The sequence below is a fragment of the Salmo salar genome, chromosome 29, assembly GCF_965601325.2.
Source record: "Salmo salar chromosome 29, fSalSal1, whole genome shotgun sequence".
Classification (NCBI taxonomy): domain Eukaryota; kingdom Metazoa; phylum Chordata; class Actinopteri; order Salmoniformes; family Salmonidae; genus Salmo; species Salmo salar.
In genome coordinates, this window is record NC_138319.1 from 4,145,035 (window position 1) to 4,162,522 (window position 17,488).

General features: G+C 42.9%; 1 long non-coding RNA gene across 1 annotated transcript in view; it reads right to left on the reverse strand.

Annotated features, from left to right (window-relative positions):
• Positions 1-16,351, reverse strand: part of LOC145865704 (uncharacterized) — a 32,668-nt gene extending 16,317 nt beyond the window's left edge. The window contains exons 1-2 of the long non-coding RNA XR_014383066.1: positions 16,140-16,351; positions 9,608-13,870 (exon numbers count right to left, since the gene is read on the reverse strand). This is a non-coding gene — a long non-coding RNA (uncharacterized LOC145865704). The remainder of the gene's footprint in view (positions 1-9,607; positions 13,871-16,139) is intronic.
• Positions 16,352-17,488: the final 1,137 nt, after the last annotated feature.

A 17,488-nucleotide genomic window follows, 5' to 3' on the forward strand; every position in this document is an offset into this window, starting at 1 on the left:
GCTCCATCCACCAACGCCACGTTGCACCACAGACTGTCCAGGAGTTGGCGGATGCTTTTGTCCAGGTCTGGGAGGAGATCCCTCAGGAGACCATCCGCCACCTCATCAGGAGCATGCCCAGGCATTGTAGGGAGGTCATACAGGCACGTGGAGGCCACACACACTACTGAGCCTCATTTTGACTTATTTTAATGACATTACATCAAAGTTGGATCAGCCTGTAGTGTGGTTTTCCACTTTAATTTTGAGTGTGACTCCAAATCCAGACCTCCATGGGTTGATAAATTGGATTTCCATTGATTATTTTTGTGTGATTTTGTTGTCAGCACATTCAACTATGTAAAGAAAAAAGTATTTAATACGATTATTTCTTTCATTCAGATCTAGGATGTGTTGTTTAAGTGTTCCCTTTATTTTTTTGAGCAGTATATTTGTGCACATTCATGTACGTTTGAGTGCTATGACAAACTGCCGTGGACTGCACACTGAACATGCAAAAGACACAAGATAGTAGTGTTTGACATTTCCGTGTGTAGTTGGCGTGTATAAGAGCTAATCATTTGATGGTTTGTGTGTAGAGTTCTGATGCAAAAACACAATTTTGAGAAGAGTTAAAATAGTTTTGAATGAAGTGTTTGGTTTTGCAAGAGATGTGTGACGTTTGCATGTGTTTTGTGGTTTTGTGTGTAGAGTCTAGGGAAAAGGAGCTATAGTTTCAGAAATCATATGTAAGCAATTGTCAAAAACTGTAACTAGGCAAGTCAGTTAAGAACAAATTCTTATTTACAATGACAGCCTACCCCGGCCAAACCCGGACGACAGTGGGCCAATTGTGCACCGCCCTATGGGGCTCCCAATCACAGCCGGATGTGATACAGCCTGGATTCAAACCAGGCACTGTAGTGACACCTCTTGCACTGAGATGCAGTGGCTTAGACGGCTGCCCCACTCGGGAGCCTAAGTGGATTGTGTGAGTCTGCCATTCAGAGGGTGAATGTGCAAGACAAAAGATTTCAGGGCCTTTGAACAGGTTATGGTTGTACAGTAGGTGCCAGGCTACCAGTTTGAGTGTGTCAAGAACTGCAACACTGCTGGGTTTTTCACACTCAACAGTTTCCTGTGTGTATTAAGAATGGTCCACAACCCAAAGGACATCTAGCCAACTTGACACAACTGTGGGATGCATTGGAATCAACATGGGCCAGCATCCCTGTGGAGTGCTTTCAACACCTTGTTGAGTCCATGCCTCAACGAATTCAGGCTGTTCTGAGAGCAAAAGGGGGTGCAACTCAATATTAAAAAAAGATGTTCCAAATTATTTGTACACTCAGTGTATACGTGATTTATCTGAAATGTTTTTTAATAACACAAGCACAGGTTTATTGACTCTCGTTACCATTGTACCACAATAGAGTACCACAGTATGAGTCATAATACCCATAAAACTAGGGAACTGGTTCCAATTGTTTTTACACCATTCATTTTTCCCATAGAGGATTTTAGAAACACTTAAAACAAGGGCTGTGTTTCTTGTGGGCTTACCTTGGCGTGATGTTTTGGGAAAAATGAATGGTGGAAGAACGATTAGAACCATTTTCCTGTTTGACAGCTAGGTTTTATGGGTATAATGACACCTCCACTGTAATCTATTTTAGCACTCACTGTGGTGGGTAGCCTTTTCGCTATTTACAATGACAAGAATTTCTGCCAATATTCTTTATTGTCCATTAAATTCAAATACAGTACCAGTCAAAAGTTTGGACACACCTACTCATTCAAGGGTTTTTATTTATTAAAAACAAATTGCATTGTAATAGTGAAGGGAAAGGGGGATACCTCGTCAGTTGCACAACTGAATACCTTCAATTGAAATGTGTCTTCCGCATTTAACCCAACCCCCCTTGAATCAGAGTGGTGCGGTGGGGCTGCCATATTCGACATCCATGTCTTCGGCGCCTGGGGAACAGTGGGTTTAACTGCCTTGCTCAGGGGCAGAATGACAGATTTTCACCTTGTCAGCTCGGGGATTCAATCCAGCGACCTTTCGGTTACTGGCCCAACGCTCTAAGATATCAAAACTATGAAATAACACACATGGAATCATGTGTTAACCAAAAAAGTGTTGAACAAATCAAAATATATTTTCTATTTGAGATTCTTCAAAATAGCTACCCTTTGCCTTGATGGCAGCTTTGTACACTCTTGGTATTCTCTCAACCAGCTTCATGGAATGCAATTCTATTAACATATGTGCCTTGTTAAAAGTTAATTTGTGGAATTTCTTTCAATGCGTTTGAGCCAATCAGTTCTGTTGTGACAAGGTAGGGGTGGGTATACAGAGGATAGCCCTGTTTGGTAAAAGACCAGCTCAAAAAGACAAAGAGAAACGATAGTACATCATTACTTGAAGACATGAAGGTCATCCAGCCAGGAAATTTCAATTACTTTGAAAATTCAGTTCCGAAAACAATCAAGAGCTATGATGAAACTGGCTCTCATGAGGACACCCACAGGAAAGGAAGACCCAGAGTTACCTCTGCTGCAGAGGATAAATTCATTAGAGTTAACTGCACCTCAGATTGCAGCCCAAATAAACGCTTCACAGAGTTCAAGTAACAGACACATCTCAACTGTTAAGCGGAGCGACACAGGGGAACCCAAGAGCAGACTCAGCTGAGAAAACAGGGATGAATGAACCAAAATATGTATTGTTACACAGAGAGATATGGCATGCAGATCCAGGGAAGCTTGGATGAGTTGCAGGAAAAACAGATGTGGAGACTGATGTTGGAGTTGGCTGAGTAGAACAGGGTAAACAGGGGAATCCAAGGTAGTGGTGGTTAGTAAAATCCAGATCAAGGTAGTTGGTAGGTGTAATGTGGAACAGGAGACAGAGACATAACTGCAATGAGAGGATAAACGGTGTCAGGCAGGGAAGCAGGGCAACAGGCACAGCAGAGTAACAGGATCTTGAGTAATCATAAATGGCTAGAATCATGAACTGACTGAGCAGAGATTACAATCTGGCAAAGTAGAATTGGCAGGACTAAGTATTTGTAGAGGTCTTGATTATGAAACGAGTTGCAGCTGGTAGGGATTTGCTCTGACTCCAGGACACCTGTCTCCAACCACACAATCACACAGAGAGGGAGCGGGAGAGAGAGAGGGTGTACAGGGGTAGTAACTGCAGATCAAGAAGACACCGGATGAACACCAGAGGGCGTAGCAGGAGCAGATGTGACATCAACTGTTCAGAGGAGACTACGTGAAATCAGGTCCTCATGGTTGAAATTCTGCAAAGAAACCACTACTAAAGGACACCAATAAGAAAATACTTGATTGGGCCAAGAAATACGAACAATGGACATTAGACCAGTGGAAATCTGTACTTTTTAAGATTTTTGGTTCCAACCACCGTGTCTTTGTGAGATGCAGAGTAGGTGAATGGATGATCTCTGCATGTGTGGTTCCCACCATGAAGCATGGGGGAGGAGGTGTGAGGGTGCTTTGCTGGTGACACTGTCTGTGATTTATTTAGAATTCAAGGCACACTTAACCAGCATGGCTACCACAGCATTCTGCAGCGATATGCCATCCCATCTGGTTTGTGCTTAGTGGGACTATCATTTGTTTTTCAACAGAACAATTACCCAACACACCTCCAGGCTGTGTATGGGCCATTTGACCAAGGAGGAGAGTGATGGAGTGCTGCATCGGATGGCCTGGCCTCCACAATCACCCGACCTCAACCCAATTGAGATGGTTTGCTATGAGCTGGACCGCAGAGTGAAGGAAAAGCAGCCAACTAGTACTCAGCATATGTGGGAACTCCTTCAAGACTGTTGGAAAAGCATTCCAGGTGGAACTGGTTGAGAGAATTCCAAGAGTGTGCAAAGCTGTCATCAAGGCAAAGCGTGGCTACTTTGAAGAATCTAAAATCTAAAATTATTGATTTGTTTAACACTTTATTGGTTACTACATGATTCCATATGTCTTATTTCAGAGTTTTGATGTCTTCACTATTATTCTAGTAAATATAATTAAAAACCCTTGAATGAGTAGGTGTGTCCAAACTTATGACTGGTACTGTATTTACATACACACACACCGTCATAGGATGTCACCTTTCCAACAAGTAAATTCGTCAAATTTCTTCCCTGCTAGAGCTGCCTTGGTCAACTGTAAGTTCTGTTTTGTATTTGTATTTATTATGGATCCCCATTAGCTGCTGCCAAGACAGGAGCAACAACGGCTCAGCCACGAAGTGGTAGGCCACACAAGCTCACAGAACGGGACCGCCGAGTGCTGAAGCACGTAGCGCGTAAAAAGTGCCTGTCCTCGGTTGCAACACTTCTACCGAGTTCCAAACTGCCACTGAAAGCAACGTCAGCACCAGAACTGTTCGTCGGGAGCTTCATGAAATGGGTTTCCATGGCCAAGCAGCCACACACAAGCCTAAGATCACCATGCGCAATGCCAAGCTTGTCGCCATTGGACTCTGGAGCAGTGGAAACGCGTTCTCTGGAGTGACACTTTACCATCTGGCAGACAAATCTGGGTTTGGTGGATGTCAGGAGAACGCTACCTGCCCAAATTCATAGTGCCAACTGTAAAGTTTGGTGGAAGAGGAGTAATAGTCTGGGGCTGTTTTTCACAGTTTGGGTTAGGCCCCTTAGTTCCAGTGAAGGGAAATCTTAACACTACAGCATACAATGGCATTCTAGACGATTCTCTGTGGCAACAGTTTGGCGAAGGACCTTTCCTATTTCAGCATGACAATGCCCCGTGCACAAAGCGAGGTCCTTACAGAAATTGTTTGCCAAGATCAGTGTGGAAGAACTTAACTGGCCTGCATAGAGTCCTGACCTCAACTCCATCGAACACCTTTGGGATGAATTGGAATGCCGACTGCGACCCAGGCCTAATTGGCTGAATCGAAACAAGTCCCCTCAACAATGTTCTAACATCTAGTGGGAAACTTCCCAGAAGAGTGGAAGCTGTTATAGCAGCAATGATTTTGCCCATGATTTTGGAATGACATGTTCAATGAGCAGTTGTCCACATACTTTTGGTAATGTAGTGTATACAGTGCATTTGAAAAAAGTATTCAGACCCCTCGACTTTTTCCACATTTTGCTATGTTACAGCCTTATTCTAAAATGGATTAAATAATTTTTTCCCCCTCAGTCTAGGTACAATATCCCAAAATGACAAAGCAAAAATATGTTTTTAGAATGTTTTGCAAATGTATAAACATATGTCACCGACTGCCTTGATTTGGTCTTAGGTAGCAACATTTTAAATTGTGTTTTACATTGGATAAAAGCAGACACAAAATGGTATATCATACACTGCATTTGAGGAACAATGGGAAAGTAATTCTGCCTTGAAAGTTGATCAACTTGTAACCTCACTTTTGAGAAAATGGCCTTTGAATGTTTTGGTACCGACTGAAGAGCTTTTCTTTGTATACACCCATTCAGCATCGTTCACACCCTCTTAAGCTTTAGCCCCACCCATCTCTTTAAGGGTTGATCCGAGCATTCTGCCCTAACAACAGCAGTCAACTACTAACGTTGACTAGCTTGCTTGCTACTTCCAGACAAAAATGAGAGAATAGCCACTGACCATTTTACTCACCCTAGCAGAGCTTGTTAGGCTGTTTTTATGTTATCCAGAGCATTGGTGACGGCAACTGTGCTGCTGGCAACAATTTATGCTTTTTTGCCAACGTTTACTGACACCGGCCATATTCAACGGCATTGAGCATTCGTAAATTCGTCATGAACGCTCGTTATTCTGCGCTCTGACTCTGCGCTCTGGCACACTCAGTTGCAGATGGCGCCGACAGAGATGGTCGCCTCGCTTCGCGTTCTTAGGAAACGTTCTTGGGAAACTATGCAGTATTTCATTTTTTGATGTATTATTTCTTACATTGTTACCCCAGGAAATCGTAAGTCTTATTACATACAGCCGGGAAGAACTATTGGATATAAGAGCAACGTCAACTTACCAACATCACAACCAGGAATATGACTTTCCTGAAGCAGATCCTCTCTTCGGACCACCACCCGGGACAACGGATCTAATTCCAGCAGATGACCGAAAACAATGACGACGCACGACGCAGAAGGGGCAGACGGAGCGGTCTTCTGGTCAGGCTTCGTAAACTGGCATCGCTCACCGCTCCCGAGTATACTACTCGCCAATGTCCAGTCTCTTGACAACAAGGTAGACAAAATTCAAGTGAGGGTTGCCTTCCAGAGAGACATCAGAGATTGTAACATTCTCTGTTTCACGGAAACATGGTTCTCTCTGGATATGTTGTCAGAATCGGTTCAGCCATCGGGCTTCTCCATGCATTACGCCGACAGAGATAAACACCTCTCTGGGAAGAGGAAGGGTGGGGGTTTATGCTTTATGATTAACATCTCTTGGTGCAATCATAAGAACATACAGGAACTCAAGTCCTTCTACTCACCCAACCTAGAATTCCTTACAAATCAAATGTCGGCCATTCGATCTACAAAGAGAATTCTTGTCAGTTATAGTCACAGCTGTGTATATCCCCCCCCCCCCCCCCCCCCAAGCGAACACCAAGACGGCCCTCAAGGAACTTCACTGGACTCTATGGAAACTGGAAACTGTATATCTGGAGGCTGCATTTATTATTGCTTGGGATTTTAACAAAGCTAATTTGAGAACAATGCTACCTAAATTTTATCAGCGTATTGATTGCGAGACATCTGGGGCTAATACTCTCGACCACTGCTACTCTAACTTCCGCGATGCACACGAAGTCCTCCCCTGCCCTCCCGTCGGCAAATCCGACCACGACGCCACCTTGCTCATCCTGGCTTATAGGTAGAAACTCAAACAGGATGTACCAGTGACAAGAACCATTCAACGCCTGTCTGACCAATCGGAAGCCATGCTCCAAGATTATTTTGATCACGTGGACTGGAATATGTTCCAATCAGCCTCAGAGGACAACATTGACCTATACGCTGACTCGGTGAGTGCGTTTATAAATAAGTGCATTGGAGACGTCGTACCCACTGTGACCATTTAAACCTACCCAAACCAGAAACCGTGGATGGATGGCGGCATTCGCGTAAAACTGAAAGCGTGATCCACCGCATTTAACCATGGAATGAGGTCTGGAAATATGGCTGAATATAAACAGTGTAGTTATTCCCTCCGCAAGGCAATCAAACAAGCGAAATGCCGGTACAGGGACAAGGTGGAGTCTCAAGTCGCTCAGACACAAGAGGTATGTGGCAGGATCAACAGGAAATCACGTACTACAAAAACAAAAACTGCCACGTCAAGGATACCGAAGTCACGCTTCCAGACAAACTAAACACCTTCTTTGCCCGCTTTGAGGATAATACAGTGCCACCGTTGCGGATCGCTAACAAAGACTGCACCCCCCCTCTCTCCTTCTCAGTGGTTGACATGAGTAAAACATTTCAACTTCTTAACCCTCACAAACCTGCTGGCCCAGACGGAATCCCTAGCTGCGTGCCCAGAGCATGTGCAGACCAGCTGGCTGGTGTGTTAACAGACATATTTAATTGCTCCCTATCCCAGTCTGTTGTCTCCAAATGCTTCAAGATGGCTACCATTGCTCCTGTACCCAAGAAGGCAAAGATAACTGAACTAAATGACTACCGCCATGTAGCACTCACTTCTGTCAACATGAAATGCTTTGAGAGGCTAGTCAAGGATCATATCACCGCCGCCTTACCGGTCACCCTAGACCCACTTCAGTTTGCATACCGCCCCAACAGGTCCACAGATGATGCAATCGCCATCACACTGCACACTGCCCTATCCCATCTGGACAAGAGGAGTACCTATGTAAGAATGCTGTTCATTGACTACAGCTCAACATTCAACACCATAGTACCCTCCAAGCTCATCATCAAGCTGGAGGCCCTGGGTCTCAACCCCTCCCTGTGCAACTGGGTCCTGGACTTTCTGATGGGCCGCCTCCAGGTGGTGAAGGTAGGAAACAACATCTCCACTACGCTGACCCTCAACACTGGGGCCCCACAAGGGTGTGTGATCAGCTCTCTCCTGTACTCCCTGTTCACCCACATCTGCGTGGCCAATCACACCTCCAACTCAATCATCAAGTTTGCAGACAACACAACAGTAGTGGGCTTGATCACCAACAACGACGAGACAGCCTACAGGGAGGAGGTGAGGGCACTCAGAGTGTAGTGTCAGGAAAACAACCTCTCACTCAACGTCAACAAAACAAAGGAGATGATCGTGGACTTCAGGAAACAGCAGAGGGAGCACCCCCCTATCCACATCGATGGGACAGCAGTGGAGAAGGTGGGAAGTTTTACATTCCTGGGCGTACACAACACAGACAAACAGAAATGGTCCACCCACACAGACAGTGTGGTGAAGAAGGTGCAACAGCCTTTGGCCTGTCACTCAAAACCTTGACAAACTTTTACAGATGCACAATTGAGAGCATCCTGTCGGGCTGTGTCACAGCCTGGTACGGCAACTGCACCGCCCTCCAGAGGGTGGTGCAGTCTGCACAACACATCACCGGGGGCAAACTGCCTGCCCTCCATGACACCTACAGCACCCGATGTCACAGGAAGGCCAAAAAGATCATCAAGGATAACAACCACCCGAGCCACTGCCTGTTCATACCGCTATCATCCAGAATGCGAGGTCAGTACAGGTGCATCAAAGCTGGGACCACCAGATCGAAAAACAGCTTCTATCTCAAGGCCATCAGACTGTTAAATAGCCATCACTAACTCAGAGAGGCTGCTGCCTACACTGAGACCCAATCACTGGACACGTTCATAAATTGATCACTAGTCACTTTAAACAATGCCACTTTAAATAATGCGACTTTAATAATGTTACATATCTTACATTACTCATATCACATGTATATACTGTATTTTATACCATCTAATGCAGCTTGCCTATGCCGCTCGGCCATCGCTCATCCATATACTTATATGTACATATTCTCATCCACCCCTTTAGATTTGTGTGTATTAGGTAGTTGTTGGGGAATTGTTAAATTACTTGTTAGATATTACTACACTGTTGGAACTAGAAGCACAAGCATTGCACTACACTCGCATTAACATCTGCTAACCATGTGTATGTGACCAATAAAATTTGATTTGATTTGACTCAGATGAGAGTGCTCTGAAATCGAGGTAGATAGCCAGAGCGAATTTACTAGCTACGTCTGTCAACAGTTGTCACAGTGACATTCTATTGAAATGGTTACTTTTATAGCGAAGTCTTTTGTTAAAACATGTAGCTAGCTAGCTAGGTAAACAATGAACCATAATCCCAACTCATGACGTTACTACCCTGCATGAATCTGCAGGCAGCTAACCAACCAGGTTCAAAGTTAGCTCGCTAACATTAGGCTATAACTAGCAAAGCAAATGGCTCTGAGATACAAATAATAAGATCATACACGTAATGTTAGCTAGCTCGCGAGACAGCTAGTAAGCTACCGTTAGCTGGCTAACAGTACACATTAACTTAAAATGAAAACGACTTTGTCAAAATTAGAAATGTGTAATATCTGAAAATGTAGCTATCTTACCTGTATACATCATGGATGGACACTTCTCCTTGTCATGGATGCCATGGTTGCCCTTAGTTTGAAGATGTAATCCGGAGACAGGTGTTTTCTCCATCTTCTTAGCTATTATACTCTAATTCCACTGATTTCAAATCTTTGTCCTCCAGAAAGTGAAGAGCTCTTATGCAGTTCTACCACACAATATCAACAAAAAAAGCAGAGTTAGACAAGAGTACCTACACATACTGATCAGCTCAAATAGACAGAAGCGTGCTATATGTCAGACCAATCCAAACTCATCTCTTGGCATGTCCAGCTCACTCATTATTATCGGGAAGATTGCTGTCTTATTCTGTGGCTAAACCAACTAGGCTCATAATTTAACAACTGTATTCATATTTACAAATGAAATACACGTTTGTTATTAAAGCACATGACAGTTCACATGTTCCAGAAAATATTTCTGCCACAAAAAAATGCATTTGATTTAAAAAAAAGTTTACATTCAATTGGCTCTACTGTAAAGTAGTGACCCGCAACATACGCCTAGTTTCCTGAAACGAGTCACATTTACATAAGTATTCAGACCCTTTACTCAGTACTTTGTTGAAGCACCTTTGCCAGCGATTACAGCCTCGAGTCTTCTTGGGTATGACGCTACAAGCTTGGCACACCTGTATTTGGGGAGTTTCTTCTCTGCAGATCCTCTCAAGCTCTGTCAGGTTGGATGGAGAGCGTCGCTGCACAGCTATTTTCAGGTTTCTCCAGAGATGTTGGATCGTGTTCAAGTCCGGGCTCTGGCTGGGCCACTCAAGGACATTCAGAGACTTGTCCCGAAGCCACTCCTGTGTTGTCTTGGCTGTATGCTTAGGGTTGTCCTGTTGGAAGGTGAACCTTCTTCCCAGTGTGAGGTCCTGTGCACTCTGAAGCAGGTTTTCATTAAGGATTTCTCTGTACTTTGCTCCGTTCGTCTTTGCTTCGATCCTGACTAGTCTCCCAGCACCTCCCGATAAACAATATTCCCACAGCATGATGCTGCCACAACCATGCTTTACTGTAGACGATTGGCATTCAGGCCAAAGACTTCAGTCTTGGTTTCATTAGACCAGAGAATCTTTTTTCTCAAGGTTTGAGAGTTGAATTTTGGCAAACTCCAAGCGGGCTGTCATATGCCATTTACTGATGAGTGGCTTCTGTCTGCCACTCTAACCTAAAGGTTAGTCACCTCCCTGACCAAGGCCCTTCTCCCCCGATTGCTCATGTTGGCCCGTTTGGCCAGGTGGCCAGCTCTAGGAAGAGTATTGGTGGTTCCAAACTTTGTCCATTTAAGAATGATGGAGGCCACTGTGTTCTTGGGGACCTTCAATGCTGCAGACAGTTTTTGGTACCCTTCCCCAGATATGTGTCTCAACACAATCCTGTAATAGAGCTCTACAGACTATTCCTTCAACCTTATGGCTTGGTTTTTGCTCTGACATGCACTGTCAACTGTGGGACCTTATATAGACAGGTGTGTGCCTTTCCAAATCATATCCAATCAATTGAATTTACCACAGGTGGACTCGAATTAAGTTGTAGAAACATCAAGGATGGTCAATGGAAACAGGATGCACCTGAGCTACATTTTTTGTCACATAGCAAAGGGTCTGAATACTTTTGTAAATAAGGTATTACTGTTGTATTTTTATTGATTTTTTTTAACTGTTTCCCTTTTTCATTATGTGTAGATCTTTTTTTAATCCATTTTAGGATAAGACAAAATGTTGAAAAAGTCAAGGGGGCTGAATACTTTCCGACGACACTGTATAATATAATAATAAACAATGAAAAACGTGACATGGCTGGTGGCCCATGGGCCTGTTAAGATTTTGGGGTGGGGACTTTTGTAAAATTTCTGTTATATACTAATCTATAATGAGCCTTTGGCTGATCAGTGTGCAACAGACCATTTTTTGATAGGCTGAGCTGAGGTCACGCAAGCTCACATTCAAAGTCAAACGTGGCATCAGCAAAGAGACCTGAAAGCCAAGATCATGAATGGTAAAAAACGAAAAGGGTGCCTATAAAGGTAGAAAGAGCACATTCTACTTTGTCACCTCACTCAAAACGTCCTCTTTTTTTGGGCGGCTAAAACCATTATTTAGTCAAACATTAAAGTGAATTATCCTATTTTGACAGTAAACTATAGCTACTATAGTCTTCTTGTGAACCCAAAGTTCTTGACAATCACATAAAAATATCTTTAATCATGCATTCCTGCTTGGACGTGTTAAATACAACAATAGCTTGAGTACATCAGTCTATTTATTATACTTCTTAATAAAGCACTATAAATGTCTTTATAAGATGATTACTCCCTTGCCACCAAATGTAAAGGTTAGTGGCACCAGTGACAATAGGGGACAAGGTTAGTCTGGAGCCCTGTAATAGTAATTAACACTTAGGGTAGGTGTTGATTCAGGGGAACACATATTACAGCACTCATTTGCAATATAGCCAAAGTCGTTAGCTTGGCTTTTATAACAGCTTAAGCAGACAGACAGAACAAGAAGAAGCACAGAGTGACAGCAGAGAAGATGCTGAGACCGATAGACAGCACAACAGGGAGGCAAACAAAAAGGTGAGTTGGCGGCGCGAAAGTGGTGTGGATAAAATGCCAGGGCTGAATTCTTGTCCCAGTCCGCACCTGATAATAGCCCATGATTTGAAGTTGTTCTGAATGGAATAGGTACAGATCAAGGGTGGCTAGTGGCACTTTAAATGGGGAAAACAGGTTCATAGTAATGGCTGGAACGGAATCAATGGAATTGTTTAAAACACATCAAACCTTGAGTCCATTCCAGCCATTATTATAAGCCGTCCTCCACACACCAGCCTCCTCTGGCATAGATTGTATGGAGATTGTCGGAAAATATAGGCCTCGGCTACACTGCAGGTGGTATTATAGAGTAAATACAGATAGTGCTTTGCTGCTTCCTGGTGGCTAAAAAAAGAAGACCAATGAACCCCTTTTAGAACTCTAAATATAACCTTGTTTTACTATTGCAATTGTAAGCAAACACTTTTTGCTTCTAACCTTGGTTAAAACAAATTTTTTATGTCATGGATCAGTCCTTGCATCCATAGCTCTGTTTATGAATTTGAGAGTGGTTTACCAAAACTAGTGGTGGGTTAACCACTTTGTTGTTTTTCAAATGCCAGATTGCCCCTTTAATCATCAAGACGGTATAAAGAAAACCACTTGAAATCATCACATTCTATTTATAATATTTCCCTAAGTCATTGAGTCTGCATAATTGTATAAGATGATATATCAGTTTGAGTGAAAACACAATTATGTGATACTGCAACAAATGTGTGGGGAATATTGGGCTTACATATTTTATATAGTGCATTACATTTGACTCCTACTTTAAGTAGTGTCGAAATAGTATTTGTATAATATATCCATGTTTCAAGTAAATGAACATGAAGTTAAAACAAACATTTGCGATGTGAAACACAGACAAATGCTGTTACTGGGTCTTGCAACATCAGGATTGTATTGCATTCAATCTCATAGGTACGTAAATGTGTTCAACTTCACACTGGCAGAACTACAGTACTGTATCATTTAATTTGAAGGTGGTTAGTCTTGGGAACAGATAAAAGGTTTTTAGAGCAGAAAGTGCAGTTTAACATGAAGGGTGACTGACAGGGCAGGGGGACAGACAACGATGGTGGGTTGTCACAAACAAATAGCCATGGTCTGAGGGGTTATGGCCCTTCTAGGACTATTTATATGGGTTGTCATGATGCGTGTGGAGTAGGCGGATCAGTCTGAGAACAGACATAAGCATTGGAGTCAGGCTGGAGAGCTCTCAACTGTGACAGACAGTCCTAGTCCTACTGTATATGCCAGTTTATAAATATTTTTAAAAATGAACTACTTTTACAATGGCAACAAATGACAGACAGAAAACGAAACAAAGTGCAGCTGATGACTGGCCAACAGAGGAATCTTAAGCTGTTCTTGGTTGGTGTTGTTAGTTGGTACTCTTTTAAAGACAGCCCCTTCTAAAGGGGAGAGTCAAACACACAGTGGACCCAGGACCCCTGACCTCTAACCCCTGTGACCTCTAGTCTGTGACACCTATGATGTGTCCAACTCCTTGGCCCTGATGTTGCGGACCATGTGCTCCAGCAGGCAAGAGTCAGACACGTCGTAGCTGGTCTTATACGTGGCCAGGATCTTCATCGGGGGGGAAAAGCTTCAGCCACCACTGTTCCTTAGGAATCCTGTGGCTGGGGGACAGACAGAGAGGGAGATAATGTAACTCCAGAACTAAACTGAGTATAGAGTATTTAAGATGTTAACCTTTAACAATCGTGGGATTGGTCTATATAGATAGGGCTAAATTGAAATATTTCTTACAGAAGAAATATGAGAAACATATGCATAACCATTGTAACAATTGAAAGGAACAGTTTGAAGACAATGGGAAAATTATTAGACCAACGGTGAGTACACAACAGTTCATCTGACACAAGACTGAATCCAAACATTAATTACGCAGTTGATTTTATGTGCATTTTACATTTACTGTACTTTCACTGAATTTTTTGATAACGAAATCTGAAAATACTCTTGATACATTCGGTAACATGATAAGACTATTCTGGAAAATGTGGGGTAGGTGCAACTTAAGACAAAGGGTTTGAGTGAGAGGACTAAGTGGTGTAGGCAAGGTGCCACGTACCTCTCCAACGTGTGCACAGTTCCTAAGCAATTTCAATGCATTTTTATGACTTAAAGAAGAGTCTTCTTTTTTGAGCTCTCATAGTTGTGCGGTTCAGGAACTAGAGCAGTTTTGTTTGGAACACAACCCTGCATTCCCACCATCAATCACACAATTACTGTTGTTGTTTACACATTCCAAAAATGGTCCATTATCAATCGCAATCTTAAAAAAAAGTTTCACCTTTATTTAACTAGGCAAGTCAGTTAAGAACAAATTCTTATTTACAATGACAGCCTACCCCGTTAAACCCTAACCGAGACGACGTTGGGCCAATTGTGCACTGCCCTATGGTACTCCCAATCACGGCCAGTTGTGATACAGCCTGGAATCGAACCAGGGCCTGTAGTGACACCTCCAGCACTGAACTGCATTGCCTTAGACCGCTGCGCCACTCATTCTGTTCATAACAACCCACAGTCATCTTGTAACTGTACATCATACTGATCATAAACGTTGAGACTGTATATGACATGAGTTTATTGATTCGGAAATGTGACATGCACATTTGGAATCATGGGTGTATGACATCAAAGCGGTATTTATTATAATCCTCAACGTCTCATCTTTCAAAATACATTGAGTCATCTTAATTAACATCATTTCCCTCACTCAGACAAACAACATTTTTGCAAAAGTTGCCCTATTAACAGGAGGGATGGGGGCAACTTCTTGTTGTGTGCAGTGCTCAAGTTAAGAACGGCTGTCAGTCTAAACCCATACAGCGCTGTGAAGCGCAGACCCAGAGTTCTGACATAATGAATAGCATGCACTACTACTATGTACATCCACTACGTTCCAATTTAAGTGCTTATTATTAGTGCCGTATATGGACATGAGTGTAAAGGGCTACGCCTTTACTGCTATTGGGAAGTTTAATATTACATACAAGTTCCGATTTTGGGGAGGTTTGAAGAGTATCCACACCTGTTGTAAGATTGAGATTACATATTTAAAATCTTAATAGGTGTTAATAGGTGTGGAAAGGGGGTTACATGAAGGTGTTTAATGTAAAAACTAATCCATTAGCTGCATGACAGGCTGGAAATCTGACAATAATTATATCCTCCTCATTCCTGCTTACAAGAAAAACTAAAGCAGGAAGTACCAGTGACTGACTCAATACGGAAGTGGTCAAATGATGTAGATGCTACGCTACAGGACTGTTTTGCTAGCACAGCATGGAATATGTTCCGGGATTCATCCAATGGCATTGAGGAGTATACCACTCCAGTCACCGGCTTCATCAATAAGTGCATCAACGTACATTTCGCAACCGGCTTCATCAATAAGTGCATCAACGTACATTTCCCAACCAGAAGCTATGGATTACAGGCAACATCCGCACCGAGCTAAAAGCTAGAGCTGCCACTTTCAAGGAACGGGACACTAATCCAGATGCTTATAAGAAATCCCGCTATGCCCTCAGACGAACCATCAAACAGGCAAAGCATCAATACAGGACTAAGATTGAACCCTACTACACCGGTGCTGACGCTCGTCGGATGTGGCAGGGCTTGAAAACTAATACAGACTACAAAGACAAACACAACCGCAAGCTGCCCAGTGACACGAGCCTAGCAGATGAGCTAAATGCCTTTGATGCTCGCTTCGAGGCAAGTAACATTGAAGCATGCATGAGAGCACCAGCTGTTCTGGGCGACTGTGTAAACACGCTCTCCGTAGCCGATGTGAGCAAAACCTGGTTCAGCCTACGACTCTCATCTCCCCAAGATGTCAGAATTAGTGATAACAGGTGAAGGAACTGTGCCTACCTTGTTTCTGGTGCCGGCTCCTGTTTCACTGATTTGTAATCTCTAGTTCGACTGCAAATCGTGGTGAATCCTGCCAACAATGCCAACTGTTAGGTTCTAAGTATCAGAGTAAGAACTCGGACACTATGAAAGCTTAAACTAAGTTTATTCATCCCAGAGGATCAAACAGCTGTACCAACAAACACATTCCCACCAGTGGTGGTATACATACCTCACTTTGGGTGGAGTCTCCTCCTTCTTGCTAAACATTGTATCTTTATTGCTAGGCAGGAAACTAAGTGATACGGGCAATAAACTATTTCTTCTCCCTTAACGTGACCTGACCTCGACCCCCTTCATCACTAATCCATGGCTCTTTCCCCTTATCAGTACTGCCACATGTGATCATTTCCCCTGCACTCAGCACATTCCAAGCTTAATTGCACGCACCATATACCTTCCTCCTACAGATAACCATTAACTCCTGGTGTAGACCCTCGACTATGGCCCCCTCATGTCTCTAGCATAACTAATGATTAATAATATTCAAACTTTAGAAATCTAAACCATCACTATTTTCTACATTATAGAATAATAGTGAAGACATCAAAACTATGAAATAACACATATGGAATCATGTAGTAACCAAAAAAAGTGTTTAACAAATCAAAATATATTTTATATTTGAGATTCTTCAAAAGTAGTCACCCTTTGCCTTGATGACAGCTTTGCACACACTTGGCATTCTCTCAACCAGCTTCATGAGGTAGTCATCTGGAATGCGTTTCAATTAACAGATGTGCCTTGTTAAAAGTTCATTTGTAGAATTTCTTTCCTTCTTAATGCATTTGAGCCAATCAGTTGTGTTGTAACAAGGTAGGGGGTACACAGAAGATAGCCCTATTTGGTAAAAGACCACGTCCATATTATGGCAAGAACAGCTCAAATAAGCAAAGAGAAACGACTTTAAGACATGGTCAGTCAATCTGGAAAATTAAGTTTCTTCAAGTGCAGTCGCAAAAAACATCAAGTGCTATGATGAAACTGGCTCTCATGAGGACACCCACAGGAAAGGAAGACCCAGAGTTACTTCTGCTGCAGAGGATAAGTTCATTAGAGTTAAGAGCCTCAGATATTGCAGCCCAAATAAATGCTTCAGAGTTCAAGTAACAGACACATCAACATCAACTGTTCAGATGAGACTGTGTGAATCAGGCTTTCACACCAATAATAAGAAGAGACTTGCTTGGGCCAAGAAACACAAGCAATGGACATTAGACCAGTGGAAATTTGTCCTTTGCTCTGGAGTCCAAATTTGTGATTTTTGGTTCCAACCGCCGTGTCTTTGTGAGACGCGGTGTGGGTGAACG